Consider the following 14,313-nt stretch of genomic DNA (forward strand, 5'->3'; position numbering starts at 1 on the left):
CGCATACTCATACATATCGCTGTGTAATTTCCTTTTCTTTCTATTTAAAATCCCATTTAATTTTTCATCAATCTGCATTCTCAGATCAAAATTTTTTTTTTTTATTTGATCCACGGAAAACATGAGATCATTACCCAAGCAGGAATTTGCATTATTTAGTCTATCATTCAGTACCTCCATAACCTTCTCATTCTACTTAATAATGGCACGTAGACTATCAAAACTACACCTATCAAAAATATTTAAAAGTTCCAGATGGAATTCTGAACCCTCCTCTACATTGTTATAATACCTAAATACCCTCAGTCCCTTTGGTATAATATTTAATTTAATGCATTCTTTCAAATAAGCATTGTCAGCATTTAAAGTCTTAAATTTAAAAAAACAGTTCCTGTTGTTGTTGTTGTGTCTTTCGGCTTTTCCCGGTTAGGGGTCGCCACAGCGGAACTCCGGTCCGCTAATGATTGGTAGTTGATTTTTACGTGCCGAGTTACCAGCCCTGATGCACAACCTTCAACAAAGGTACGCCCATTCACGCACGTCTCCATGCAGAAGATGCTCTAGCTGAGAATCGAACCGGACAGCGTCTTACTGTGAGGCGACAACACTTGTTTAAATTGTTAGCATAAGTGTCAGCTTCATCATTTTTACTTTGCTGTGCATATTTATCAAAAGATACATGCTTGTTAAGCCATGTATTCTAATTACATTCATTAACCACAGTGTTACTGTTTATGCTAGAACAGTCACCTTGTGTCTGTTTTTCAGTCCTTAAATTTGAATTGTTGAGCCCATTACTATTAGAAGCCATCATACTGGAGCGTAACACCTCTGGAGTCCATCTTCTATCAAACACAGGGGAATTAACTAAGCCATTCTCTCCATTTGAATGACGACGAGTATACACTTCATTTCCTTCTTCATGCTGCCACGCCTCCTGATTACTAGGCAATGAAGATTTAGAGGCGGGTTTAAGCAGGGAATGGCAAATCAGTGTCAGCAATTCCACAAGCTGTGTCAACTGACCAGTCAGACTCACAATAGCCTTTTCACTACTGTTCCCAACTGAAACAGCTTCGGTGGAAGCAATAAGCCCTTCCATCCTCCAAAAACAACCAAAATCAGTACAAAGGAGGAAAAGTGCCCAAACAGTAACCAATAAATCCCAAAAGTGATTTTTGGGATTTATTAAATTATAATGTAAAAGCATGAATGTGTGTACAATTTCTTCTTTATGAGTATCCTGCACTTGAAATTATCTACATGCCTAGCAGAAGTATAGGCTGAAAGTTCTGTTTGATACTTAAACCACATATTGTTGCTCACAAAACATCTTAGATTTGTCACCTTTATTCCTGACTCTTCAAAAAATGTTTCCAAATTACTAACTGTCTTAGCTCCCAATGTGTACAAAATTGTTTTTACAAATCCTCAAGAAATTTCCAGGGAATAAAATTAAGATAATTGCCTATAACCCCCCCCCCCCACCCCCCACAATTTTTTCTTGTAAACGTCAATGGTAGAAGAGCAGCTATATATTGAATTGTAATGAAAAACAATCAAATGTTAACATGTTTGTTAACATGTAAACAATCAAATGTTAACATGTTTGTCAAGCTATTACATTTAAAGAATATATAATATCATTTTTATACTGAAATGCCTATTTTTTAGGCTTGAAGTCAAGAGAAAAATTAAGATAAGTTTTTGCAAATTTTGAAGTTTGCCTGTTTCTGATCTGAACTTGCCTCTCCTTATGATATCACTATCTCTATGTATCTTCTAGATAGTCTTTGAACACCTTTAGAGCAAGGCTGTAAGAAGAAGCATTCAGCCCAGTATTAAATATGTACATCTGTTTGAACAAGTAAAATATATATGTTTTTACAACATTTTAAATTACAGAAAATATCACCTCTTATATGAAATGAGAACTGTTTTAATGCTGATTTCATAAGAACATACTAATCAGATACATACTACATGTCAGTCTGATAAACATGTAGACATATTATGTTTGTTATGAATCAAATAGTGAAAACATGAGCAACCAAATGGCTGTACAGGCCTAGAATGACTCTGAACCCATTTCATACCTTCTAGTATATGTCTAAGAAGACAGTGTCATCATGCTCAGCTATAAAATGCTCTTAGCTCTTCATGTCAGATTTAACAACAAGCAACCCAACTTTATTTTCATGTAATTTGTCATTGAACCTGAGTGTATATTGGAGAAGGGAGGACAGGCATAAATCCTGTGACATAAAATTTCCCTGTTTGGGAGAGAGATATGGGATTCTTATTTGTGATGTAATGACAACTCAGTACAAACATATTCTGGGCATTTGCAGTATTCTCCAGCATGCGGAGAATATATATAACCATTCCTAATGAAAACAGAGAATCTTGTGGCATGCCAAATGCTCACTGTGAAATATTTGCAAAACCATGCATTAATTGCCCTTATTAAAGGCTATATGTCATTCCCCTCTGAGATTTCTTAAACCTTCAGAGCATTATATCTGAACACATAGGTACAAAATAAAACTAAGACTGCATTTCTTCCTTAAGATATTTAAATGCAGCTAAGTGCTGTCTTTGGACACACAACAATGCCACCCCAATATGAGAGAGTTTTGGACATGGCATGTTTCTAGGAGCAAAACATTCTGTTTTCTGGAGAAATATATAGGATTTTTCTTCCAATGTAATGGCAAATCAGTGCTGTCACATTATAAATGTATTTACTCTTCTCTGACTAGTAGCTATATATGAACCTCTAAATGAAACTGGGTATACTACAACATGTCAGGCCCTGTCAAATGACTAAATTCTGGCATCAGTACCTACATATAAAGGCTATATATCAGTCTTTCTCTGAGGGTTTTTAAACTTGCACAGAACTATACTTGGATATTCAGGCACAAAAGGCACACAAAACTGCTATTATACCCTTAGGTATTTAAATGCAGCTCAGTGCTGAATTTGACCAACCACATTGTTCCCCCACTACAGGACGTTTTGGATACTGCACATTTTCAGAGAGATAAACATTCCTTTTTATGGAGAAATATATAGTTTACTTTTGATATAGTGACAGCTAATGCTAGTTATTTTGTGGGAATGTGAGGAATTTCCCACAGTACTGTAATGAATAAAGAACACATGCACAGACCATGTATATTCTTCAGACACACTTTATGAGCACCGGGTTTGTGTCCAGATTCATTTTATACCGTAGCAGTAATTACTTTTATCGAAGGTCAGCACTGACAGTATTCTGAAATGCAACGTTCGCTGTTCCACATTATGCCCCTTTCGGTTTAAGAGAGAGCGAGAAAACACTACACTTTACTCAAGGTAAAACGGCATTGTTTTTCAGTCCATGAATTTGAGTTAGATAAATGTTCATTTACTAAATAAATAATCTATATACATAAGACTCCAACATAAAAAGATGGGCATTGAGTGGTTTTCTAACCCTCTGTTAATGTCTCAGTTCTGGCATTGACTCAAGTGTCTCTGAAGTATGAGACTCACAGCTTAGAATTACAAGACTGCTGTAAAATGTGCAATTCTGACTCACTGTTCTGCAGATTCCCCCCATCAAAGTGCAGTCTTTCTGTACTCAGCCTCCCTTCACGAGGATCATGTGTTCCTACTGCGATTCTGGTTAGCAGATGATCACTTCCTCTTCTCTAACTGATACATGTATCTGTGACTCATCTTAAAACTAGACTGTAAATATCTCTTTTCAGTTATAACCCCAGCGATTCACACAAGACCTCTACTGGTTGAAAGTTACCGGTACACGGAGCCTGAATTATGGAATGGTCTTTGTATGTTTACCATGTTGACATTTCTGTAAGCACTGTTTCTTGCTAACAGCAGTACTTAAGTTTGATTTAAATTTTTAGTTGTGACATTCCTGTTAAGAAAAGCTCTTCAGGTGACTGATGTACAGGTTAGGTGTGTTCCTGTAATATGACTCTACAGGTAACTGACCTGCAGCACAGTTATGTGCGGTCCTGTACTGTAACTTAACAAGTGACTGACCTGCAGTACATCTAGGGGTGGTCCTATGCTGTACCTCTACAGATAAGGGAGTTGTGGTAAACTTAAGGGTGGTCCTGTACTGTAATTCTACAAATGTCTGACCTGCTATACAGCAAGGTTTGGCCTTCAACTGTAACTCTTAGAGTGAAAGACCTGCAGTACAGTTAAGGGGTGGCCCTGTGCTGTATCTCTACAGGTAACTGATCTATGGTACACTTAGGGGTGGTCCTGTAGTGTGTCTCTACATGTGTCTAACCTGCAGGACAGGGATAGTCTTGTACTGTAACTCAAGTGACTGACCTACACTACATGTTGAGGTGGCCCTGTACTGTAAATCTACAGTTGGGTGACCTGTAGTATAGTTAGAAGTAGCCTGTACTGAAACTCTACCAGTGACTGACCTGTAGTACAGTTAAGTGTGGTCTTGTACAATAACCCTTTTAGTGACTGACCTGCAGTACATTTAGGGGTGGTCCTGTACTGTAATTTACAGGTAACTGACTTACAGTACAGTTAGTGGTTGTCCTGCACTTTAATTCTACAGGTGTCTGGTCTGCATTGCAGTTAGTGATGGTCCTGAACTGTTACTCTACCAGTTACTGATGTGCAGTACACTTAAGGGTGGTCCAGTACAGTAACTCTGCAAGGGTTTGACCTGCAGAGCAGTTAGGCGTGGTCCTGTACTGTAACTCAACAACTGACTGAAATGCAGTACAGTTATAGGTGACCCTGTGCTGTACCTATACAGTTAAACAACCTGCGGTACAATTAGGGGTGGTCCTGTGTCATAATTCTACGGGTGTCTGACCTACAGTGCCATTAGAGGTGGTTCTATACTGTAATCCAACAACTAACTGACCTGCACTACAGGTAGGAGTGGCCCGATACTATTACTCAGCAAGTGACTAACCTGCACTATATGTTGGGGTGGTCCTGTACTGTAAGTCTATAGATGGCTGAACTGTAGTACAGTTGGGGTAGTCCTGTACTGTATCCCTGCATGTGAATGACCTGCAGTACAATTATAGGTTTGTCCTGTACTGTACCTGTACAGGTAACTGACTTGCAGTACAGTTAGGGGTGATCCTGTACTGTAACTGTACAAGTAACTGGCCTGCAGCACAGTTAAGGGTGGTCCTGCACTATAATTCTACAGGTGTCTGACCTGCAGTATAGCTAGGGATGATCCTGAACTATAATTCAACAAGTGACTAGCCTGCAGTTCAGTTAGGGGTGCTCCTATACTGTAACTCTACTAGTTACTGATCTGTGGTACAGTTAGGGGTGGTCCTGTAATGTATCATTGCATGTGAGTGACCTGCAGTACAGTTAGAGGCGGTCTTATGCTGTACCTTTACAGGTCACTGATCCATGGTCCAATGATCCAAAAAAAAAATTTATATATATATATATATATATATATATATATGATTGTCTTTGTTTATCTCTGTTATTGATATTAACTTCAACCTACTAAATGACTTATTACTATTTTTGTTCTTGCCAACACAGACAATGTACTGTAACTTGACTATTTACTAAATACTGTATTCTTTGTCACTGCTAGTGCTTGGAGCTCTTCTCCCCAGGCCTCTACTGAAAATGGACATATATCCAGTTAGACTAGCCCGGTCAACAAATGTAAAATAAATAAATAAAACATAAATGGTACACGTGGGGTGGTCCTGTACTGTATCATTGCATATGACTGATCTGCAATACAGCTATAGGTGGTCCTATGCTGTACCGCTACAGGTCACTGATCCATGATACACATGGGGTGGTCCTGTACTGTATCACTGCATGTGACTGATCTGCAGTGCAGTTAGAGGTGGTCCTGTGCTGGTACTCTACAGGTCACTGATCCATGGTACATGTGGGGTGGTTCTGTACTGTATCGCTGCATGTGAGTGATCTGCAGTGCAGTTATAGGTGGTCCTGTGCTGTTACTCTACAGGTAAATGACCTGTGGTGCAGTCAGGTGTGGTCCTGTACTATAATTCTACAGGTGTCTGACCTGCAGTGCAGTCAGGGATGGTCCAAGACTGTATCTCTGTTTGTGGCAGACCTGCAGTACAGTTAGCAGTGGTCTTGTGCTGTAACTCAACAAGTGACTGCAGTATAATTAGAGGTGGTTCTATGCTGTACCTCTACAGGTCACTGATCCATGGTACATGTGGGGTGGTCCTCTACTGTATCACTGCATGTGACTGATCTACAGTACAGTTAGAGGCGGTCCTATGCTGTACCTCTACAGAGCACTGATCCATGGTACACTTGGGGTGGTACTGTACTGTATCTCTGCATGTGACTGACCAGCAGTGAAGTGATAGGTGGTCCTGTGCTGCTGCTCTACAGGTAAATGACCCATGGTACAGTTAGGTGTGGCCCTGTGCTATAATTCTACAGGTATCTGACCTGCAGTAGAGTTAGTGATGTTCCTGTACTGTAATTCAACAAGTAAATGACCGCCACTACAGGTAGGGGCAGTGCTGTACTGTAACTCAACAAGTGACTGACCTGCACTACAGGTACGGGATGGTGCTGTACTGTAACTCAACAAGTGACTGACCTGCACTACAGGTATAGGATGGTTCTGTACTGTAACTCTACAGGTGACTGACCTGCACTACAGGTAGGGACAGTGATGTACTGTAACTCTATAGGTGGCTGACCTGTAGTACAGTTAAGGGTGGTTCTATACTATAACAAGAATAACAAAACATTGTCTGTTGCATCCAACACTATAGTCTATAGCTTTTTTTATTCCACTTTTGTTTTTGTATGTTTGAAAACTCCTTTCTGCTAATCCACTGGTACAAAATTCCAAGGTACAGAAGTGAAATGGAGATATCCATTTTACTCAACAAAATACTAATATTCTTCTAATGCAAATTGAGTACAGTTATCTATAATTATATAGTCTGGTAATAACAGCAAATATTCTCCCCGGTATACTTAAGTAGTTTGCTATATGTACTCATTCATACAAAATGCTTTCCACCATTTCAAATATGTATCCATTACAACAAGGAACTCTTTTTTCATGAATGGACTTGCAGGCATACATGCAATGTTTCCCATAAGCTCACTGAAATTCCCATGGACACAGTTGTACTGTTGTAGACATCTTTTTTCTGTTTGACATGATATGCATTCTTTAGCAGGAATTCAGTTTCATCATAAAAGTTTGGTCACCACACAGACTTTAGTGTAATTTTTGCAATACTAGGTTATGCAGCATATAATTCCTCTACTACTTATTTTTTCATTCTCCATAAAAAGAACTTAGGTTCCACAAAGGATGCAATTATTCTCAACTGATAACTCAAATATTTTTTATAATATATTTATAAGCTCTCATTCACATTATGAAACTAACCTCCCATCACAAAATGTAAAACTCTCAGCTGCTCGTTGTCATTTCTAGTTATCTCATTGTTGCAAAGATTTAGACAGAACACCTCTCCTTGCTCATGTGAGGTACTTGGGAGGGCATGGTAATTACTTTTCATACAGACATAAATGTTGCTTGAACTTTAGCAAATAGTGAATTTCTGGAGCTAAAAGTTTACTCACCTGGCTACTCATATTGTTGCATTCACCAGAGTTAATTTTGTTTGGTATATTATAAATTTATTATCTCCTGTATTAAGATAGACATCTGTCATTGTCATCCTACAGATCTTTGACACTGGCTTTAAGATATAAAACACTTACCAGAAGCTCTAATTATTGCAGTAAAATGGTTCCTGTGATATGTTTGCTAGATTCAGAATTAATAAAATAAGGTGAAGTGAAAAATAGATCAGGAAAATTCATTACAATCTGTTTCCTATTTTTTGTCTTATTAAAGAAGTTCTCTATCAGGTCCTGGTGTAGTACACTAGTATAGAGTGCAGTGTAACAAATGCTGTTGATCCATGTCGAGGGAGGGGGCTTTACTGATGGCTACGTTCATCAGTTCCTCGGTTACTGCCCCTGGACCAGTCGTGACTAGGTCCTGGCTGTACCAGTAAAAGGTTTCACCCTCCGATCGTACCACAAAGGTATCCATTTGCCTCTGCGCTTCCATACCTTGTACAGTTGGAACTACTGCTATGCCAAATATCTGCATAAGGTCCCTGCCTAACAGGTTCACTGGACACTTTGCAGAAACAACAATTTTACTTCTTTGGGTCATACCTGAAACAGGGTCAGTTATTGCTATATCGTGGGAAAGTGGTTCCCTGTATAGCTGTCCATTTGTGGCTTTTACCAGTATATAATCAGGTGATTCAGAATGTTCTGGTAACTTGGAGGGGTGTATCAGGGTCCGTGATACTCCTGCGTCACATAGGAATTTGACTTCCCTTCCCTCCACCAGAAGTGTAACTTCCGGTTTCATATCCGCTAAGTAAAGCTCTAGGCTCAATAATGCTAAATCCAAAATTTCACTTTCTTCATCCTCCATATCTACTTGCACTTCCTCTATTCCTTCTATCACATTTATATTTGTTTTCTGTTTATTAACTTCTCTGGATGATTTCTGACTTTCGCATGATGTATTTTCACTATCATATAGTCAGTCCTCATCTCCCTTATCTTCTGTAATTACGTTTTTGTTTTGTTTACAATCCCTTGCTAGATGTCCCTTTTTCCCGCACTTAAAGCATTCACCTCTCTTTTTTGTTTCTTCAAAATCTTCTGATCGTTTGTCAGACTGTTTATTTCCCTGGGCATTCTTCTTGCCCTTCTTACCTGACTGTAACACAAATACTTCAGCTCCGTCTTCAGCAGTGAAGACTTGCGCCTTCTTTTTCTTTTTACTATTAAAATGTCTTTCAGCATGTCTAGCATATTCAAGTAAGGCTTGTAGCCTACCTGTTCGATGGTCTATCATATGCTTCGTAATGAAGCTACTGATAGGTGCAATGCAACCTTTCAAAAATGCATTCTTTAATTGCTGTTCATATGGGGAATCATTTGTTTGGTTTTCAGGAACCGTCATGCCGCTATGATTATTAAAACATTCCAATAATCTAGCGTAATACCCATCTATTGTCTCATTTTCCTGTTGTATGCATTGATTAATGCAAGTCCAGTCTGCTCTAGGTTTCCATTTCTCAGAGATTCGGTCTGTAAGACCTTTCACTCTGTTGTCTAATTCTGCGTCACTATGTGGGAGAGGTTTTAGCTCTGCATTACGAAGATTCCAGGTGCCACAAATCATGTGCCAATCTGGACCTATAATTTGTCTTACTACTTTCTCTACTTCTTCCCCATTCAAGTGGTAACTCAGCCTCATGCCTTGTAGGTCTTCTAAAAATTTTGTAAAATTAACTTTCGGATGGGGGATTCCCTCAGTAGCCTTCTGGATGTCCTCTGGTGTCCATGGTCTATATACTAAGAGTGTTGGGTCCTGCCCTTCCTGTCCTGCCTGAGGATTTGGAACTTCTATAAGTGGGCATATTTCTTCCTCACTCTCATCCTGTAGGTTTCTCTCTATTTGATATGATTCTGTGTCCCTACGTATTTTACGTGCTCGGGACCTAGTTTCAATAGGATCTCTAACAAACGGTTGTGGTCTTGCTGTTACTTCAGGATAACGTGGAGGCGGACCAGCCTGTCCACTCGCTTCATATCCTGAAAAGGGTAAAGGAGAGGGGAAGGGAGGAGGAGGAGCTGTTGCTATTACTAAGTTATTATCTTCTTTGTCTAGGAATAATGTTTTTGAATTTTTACTCTTCTGTTCTCTACGATTTGCTTCCTCAATCCACCTGTGTGCATGAGGAATGCCTAATTGGCATTGTTTCTTTGCCTGACCTCCCGCATCAGATTTAAGTTGCTTAAGGAGTTTAACTAGTGAAGTTTTATCTAGTTTACCATCAAATTCATATTTGTTAACCCATTTCGTATAATACCTAACGTTATCAGAACGTTGTGATTGCATGTATTTTGCGTCTTCGGTTAGGGGTGGATCTCGTGATGTTTTAGTGCACTGATTTCCCATGGTAAAAGAAAATGTTACGTAACCCTTCTTATCATGTGATATCAAGCTTTCAGTTCCTTTTCACAGTTTATCTAGAATAGCTGCCTACCTTATTCTGTTTCCCTGATCTATGACCAAATATACAGTACTTCTTTTTGTCCCTGATCTGCATAACAAATCCTGACAACAATATTTACTGTAACCTAGTCCCTGATCTAAAACAGAAAAAAGGCAAAATCTTCCTACCTGAGCCTCCGGTATTGAGTCGTCCAGGATCCGCTCTTCGGCCACAGATCAGAAAGTGGCAAGCCTCTTTAAACGACAATTCAGTCGGAGGTCTTTTCACTCAAGAAGAACCGTTTTGGTAACTTCTCCTGCGCAGTATTCGACCACCGGTAGACTCTGATCTGCAGCTGTCCGAGGGATTTCCGGCTAAGAAGGACCAAACTGTTAAATAAAATTAAGAATTCAATACACAGAAGGTTCAGGTTCAAAAGTTTACTAGTGTACACCAGGAGGCAAAAAACGTACAAGTACAGAATTTTGTCTAACATGAAACAGGAAGTTCAAAGTCTTTATAGTCTTTGCATTCAAGTTGTGCCCACCTTACTGACGTGGTATGTCACAGGGCATCTACATCACTTTAGCTTACAGTCCTCTATTCATAAAAACTGCTGATGCTGTATATTTTCAAAAAGTTTTCCTCTGGTAACAATACGGCCTTGCTATCCACCTGGTCAGACATAATGTCTTTCTGTAAAGTTACTTCTTCAAGGTTTCACATCAGTTTGAATACAATAGCAGATTCAATCTTCTAATACACATCTTTGTTCACTGTTACACTTTCCCACCAGCTGCATGCTACCTTAGTAACACATATACAAGGCCAAATCATCCCAGCAGGAAAGAGCAGAAGATTTCATTATTTCACACATTTAATTTCCTGACCCAGCAGATAATCACTTGTGAAAAGCATAAACATTAAAACTTGCTAAGCTAGCATCTGCCAGGGTCAGAGATCAGCTTGCTTCAAGCCACACTGCAGTTTTAAAACTACTTACATTTACACATGAATTAATCCTTTTTGTTATATGATTAATAGAATAAAATGCATTATATACTACTTTGCTTTTAAACTAGCATTTTTCATATATTCAAATACACATTTTTCTAACATAAACAAAGCTTGTTTTGTTTAAATTATTAGATGTGTTACTGCTGCTAATACATCTCTACTGGTCCACATTGTGCTTTCATAATGCTTTTTCTCTAAAGACCATTTTGTAACCTTTTATGAACAAAGTAAAAAAAAAAAACAACTTTTATATTCTGTTAAAGTCTACTTGGACTCTTTACTGAAGTATATTTACTTGGAAATTTTTGTTTAGAGCTTTTTACACCCTGAAAGAACTGCCAAAATAAGAAAGGAAACTAATATTGAATGTTGGAGATGTAAAAATCATTTAAAGGCTATTTGGTCACATATGTTTTATGATTGGAATATGGTTCAAAACTTTTGGTCAAAAGTTCAAGAGTTTTGTGGAATGATACCTTTATTTTATAGAACAAAGTGGTTCTCTTCAATATCCTAGACACACCCAATATGAAAAAAAGACTATTTGTATCTTACGTGGACAACACTCATGTGGCTAGAAAAACCGTTACAAGGAATTGGAAGGCTCCTACTGAATCAAAGTTTGAAGACTTCGCCATTCTTCTAAAAGACACAGCAATCAAAGAAACGTACAGCAAAGGAGAGAAGAATTTACCCCAACAAACTAAAGAATAATCAGTTATGAAGATTATGCCCCTTATAGACTCATTTTCTTCAACCAGTTAAATTATAGTTATATTTTTACAATCTCAAAATATTGTCTTGATTCATTTTTTATAATCTTAATCTCTGGACTTTTATATATATTGTAAATAGTTTTATTCTAGTTTCTCTTCTTATGTTAAGAATGAGCATTAATGACTTGCTCTTTGGAGATGCAAGGTGGGGGAGATGTAGAGGGAATGCTTTTTGGAACATTTGGAGGGGTCGACGGGTAAATTTTTGCCAAACCTGTCAGCTAATATGTTAGCTATTTTCGCAGGATCAGCGTGTGCGATGCCATCCATAGCTAGTTCAGCACATGTCTGAGTCCTACTTTTAGGTTACGGACATAGCTGAAGAATGCCTAATGATTATACTTAGCTGTGGTTGCTACATTTTTTTGAAGTTGCCCTTAGAGGATTTTACAAGTTGCTTTATTTGTTTGTTGAAGCAGAGGAGGGTGTTCTTTCAGTGCTGGGACCTCTCTTTTTTATTGTTAGACAGCAACGTCTTCCTCTTGTTGTATAACTTATTAATGCTAGACGCTCACCAGGGAAGCTTGTTTTTTTCTTGAGGATCTTGTTTTGATCCCATCAGGTACACCTGTGTCAATACATTGGTATAAGTGTTTGTACAGGGCATTTGTGTATGCCTTAGTATAGTTGTCAATGCCGTCTGAGGGAACAGGAGCTTGGAAATTATTTATGCCATCTCTTAGGAGGGTATAATTAGCTTTGGTGAAATTTGTTATTCTGATTTCACCTAAGAGGGGTTCAGGTGTTATAGCTACCTCAAATGTGACTGATTTGTGATCAGATTTAACCTATGAGAGTCCTATACTTGTGGTAGTGCAATGGACACCCATGTTGGTGAGGACCAGGTCGAGAATATTTCAACCCCTTGTGGGGTTGCATATTATTTGTTCCAGGGCACTAGTGTTAACAAAGTCCAGGAACCTTTGTGCAAGCATGTTGGCACTCATATAAGTTTCTCAGTCAATGGAGATAGTTAAAATCGCTGATGACTAGAGTGTTTGGTTGTAATTTGATTGACTCAAATAGGTCAATATAAACAGCATGGGTATCTTGGTTCATTGAAGGTTCCCTACAGCTAATAATGACTTGAAGGGGGGGGGGGGTCTTACCCACAGTTAGTTGAATCTGGAGTAACTCCATGGAGTTTTCCTGCCTAACCAGTCTAGCGGTTGATGAAGCTAGATACTCCTCCGCATTTGGTTCTCACACGTTCATTTTGCAGTCTGAATGTGTGGAAGGCATTGTAGCCTTGCAAGGCTCGGTGTACTCTCTGCAGCCCTGAAACAAGTTTATCTGACTGCACAGATGTCAATATTCTCCAGAGAGAGAGGAGTGCTTCCAGAGAGTGCAGTTTCTGATTTAAACTCCTAACGTTTAGCAGCATAACCTTTAATTTATTTGAGAGTGATATTTTCACATCGAAAATTTTGTTCTTGAGATCTTACCTAAAAAAGGCACTATGGGAGAGGTAAGTGGCTTAGCCAGTAACCAAAAGCCTAGAGGTGAAAGGTGAAAACCATCTCTGGCAAAGCAGTCTGGTCTATCAACCATGTCATCCCAGGCTGAAAGGAACTGGATCCCCTTAGAAAGACACCAGAAACTAAGCCAATTGTTGAAGTCAATAATTTTTTGTTTATATTGTGGTATCATCCTAGTTGAGGGTAGAATGCTGCTGAAGGCTAGCGACATACCTGCCTGGGACACATATTCATAGAGCTAAATCATGTCTCTCTTCATATAGTCCAGTGCGGTATGCCTCAAGTCATTCACACCAACATGAACTATGACAGAGTGACTTAAGTGCATGTATGATCTGATGGATTCTGGCACCTAATAGACAGCTCACTGTAGCCTTCTCCTTGTCCAGCCTGGTGAGTGGGACATCCGTGTATCTCACAGTGGAATCACCTATGACTAAAAAAAATAGTTTACATGTGCTTTGCCTTAGGGGCTTCTTTGGTGAAACACTGGTGCTTGTGTTTTTATGTGTATTGAGTGCTGTGGGTGATACATTAGGTGTACCATGTTTACATTTAGAAGGTCTCTGGTGTTTAGGTAGGTTTCTGGTGAGTACCTCCACGTATGATGGTTTATGTGTTGAGTGCATGGTTTGCGTAGGAGGTGTAGTATGTGAGCTGACAACCTGTTCGGTGTTACTCTTCTGTGTGCGAGAGAGCAAGGATTCCAGATTCCAAGTGTAGATGCATCTCTCACAAATTGTATTTGGATGATTTAGGAGTAGAGGGGTTGTCAGTGTACATGAGTTAGTTGCTGCACACTCTGAGCACCTAAGTGCAGATTAAGTACTTCTTGGCCGGATCACGGGCATCTACTAAGGGAAAATTTATCTACTGAAGTTTTTGCATCTATAACCACTAATGGTTTCTCCCACTGTGTGGCAGTGTGTGATGGTGCACTGAGGTGCACTATGTGTA

This window comes from Protopterus annectens, chromosome 12.part0 (genome assembly GCF_019279795.1).
Source record: "Protopterus annectens isolate FY-2018-M chromosome 12.part0, PAN1.0, whole genome shotgun sequence".
Lineage (NCBI taxonomy): Eukaryota > Metazoa > Chordata > Ceratodontiformes > Protopteridae > Protopterus > Protopterus annectens.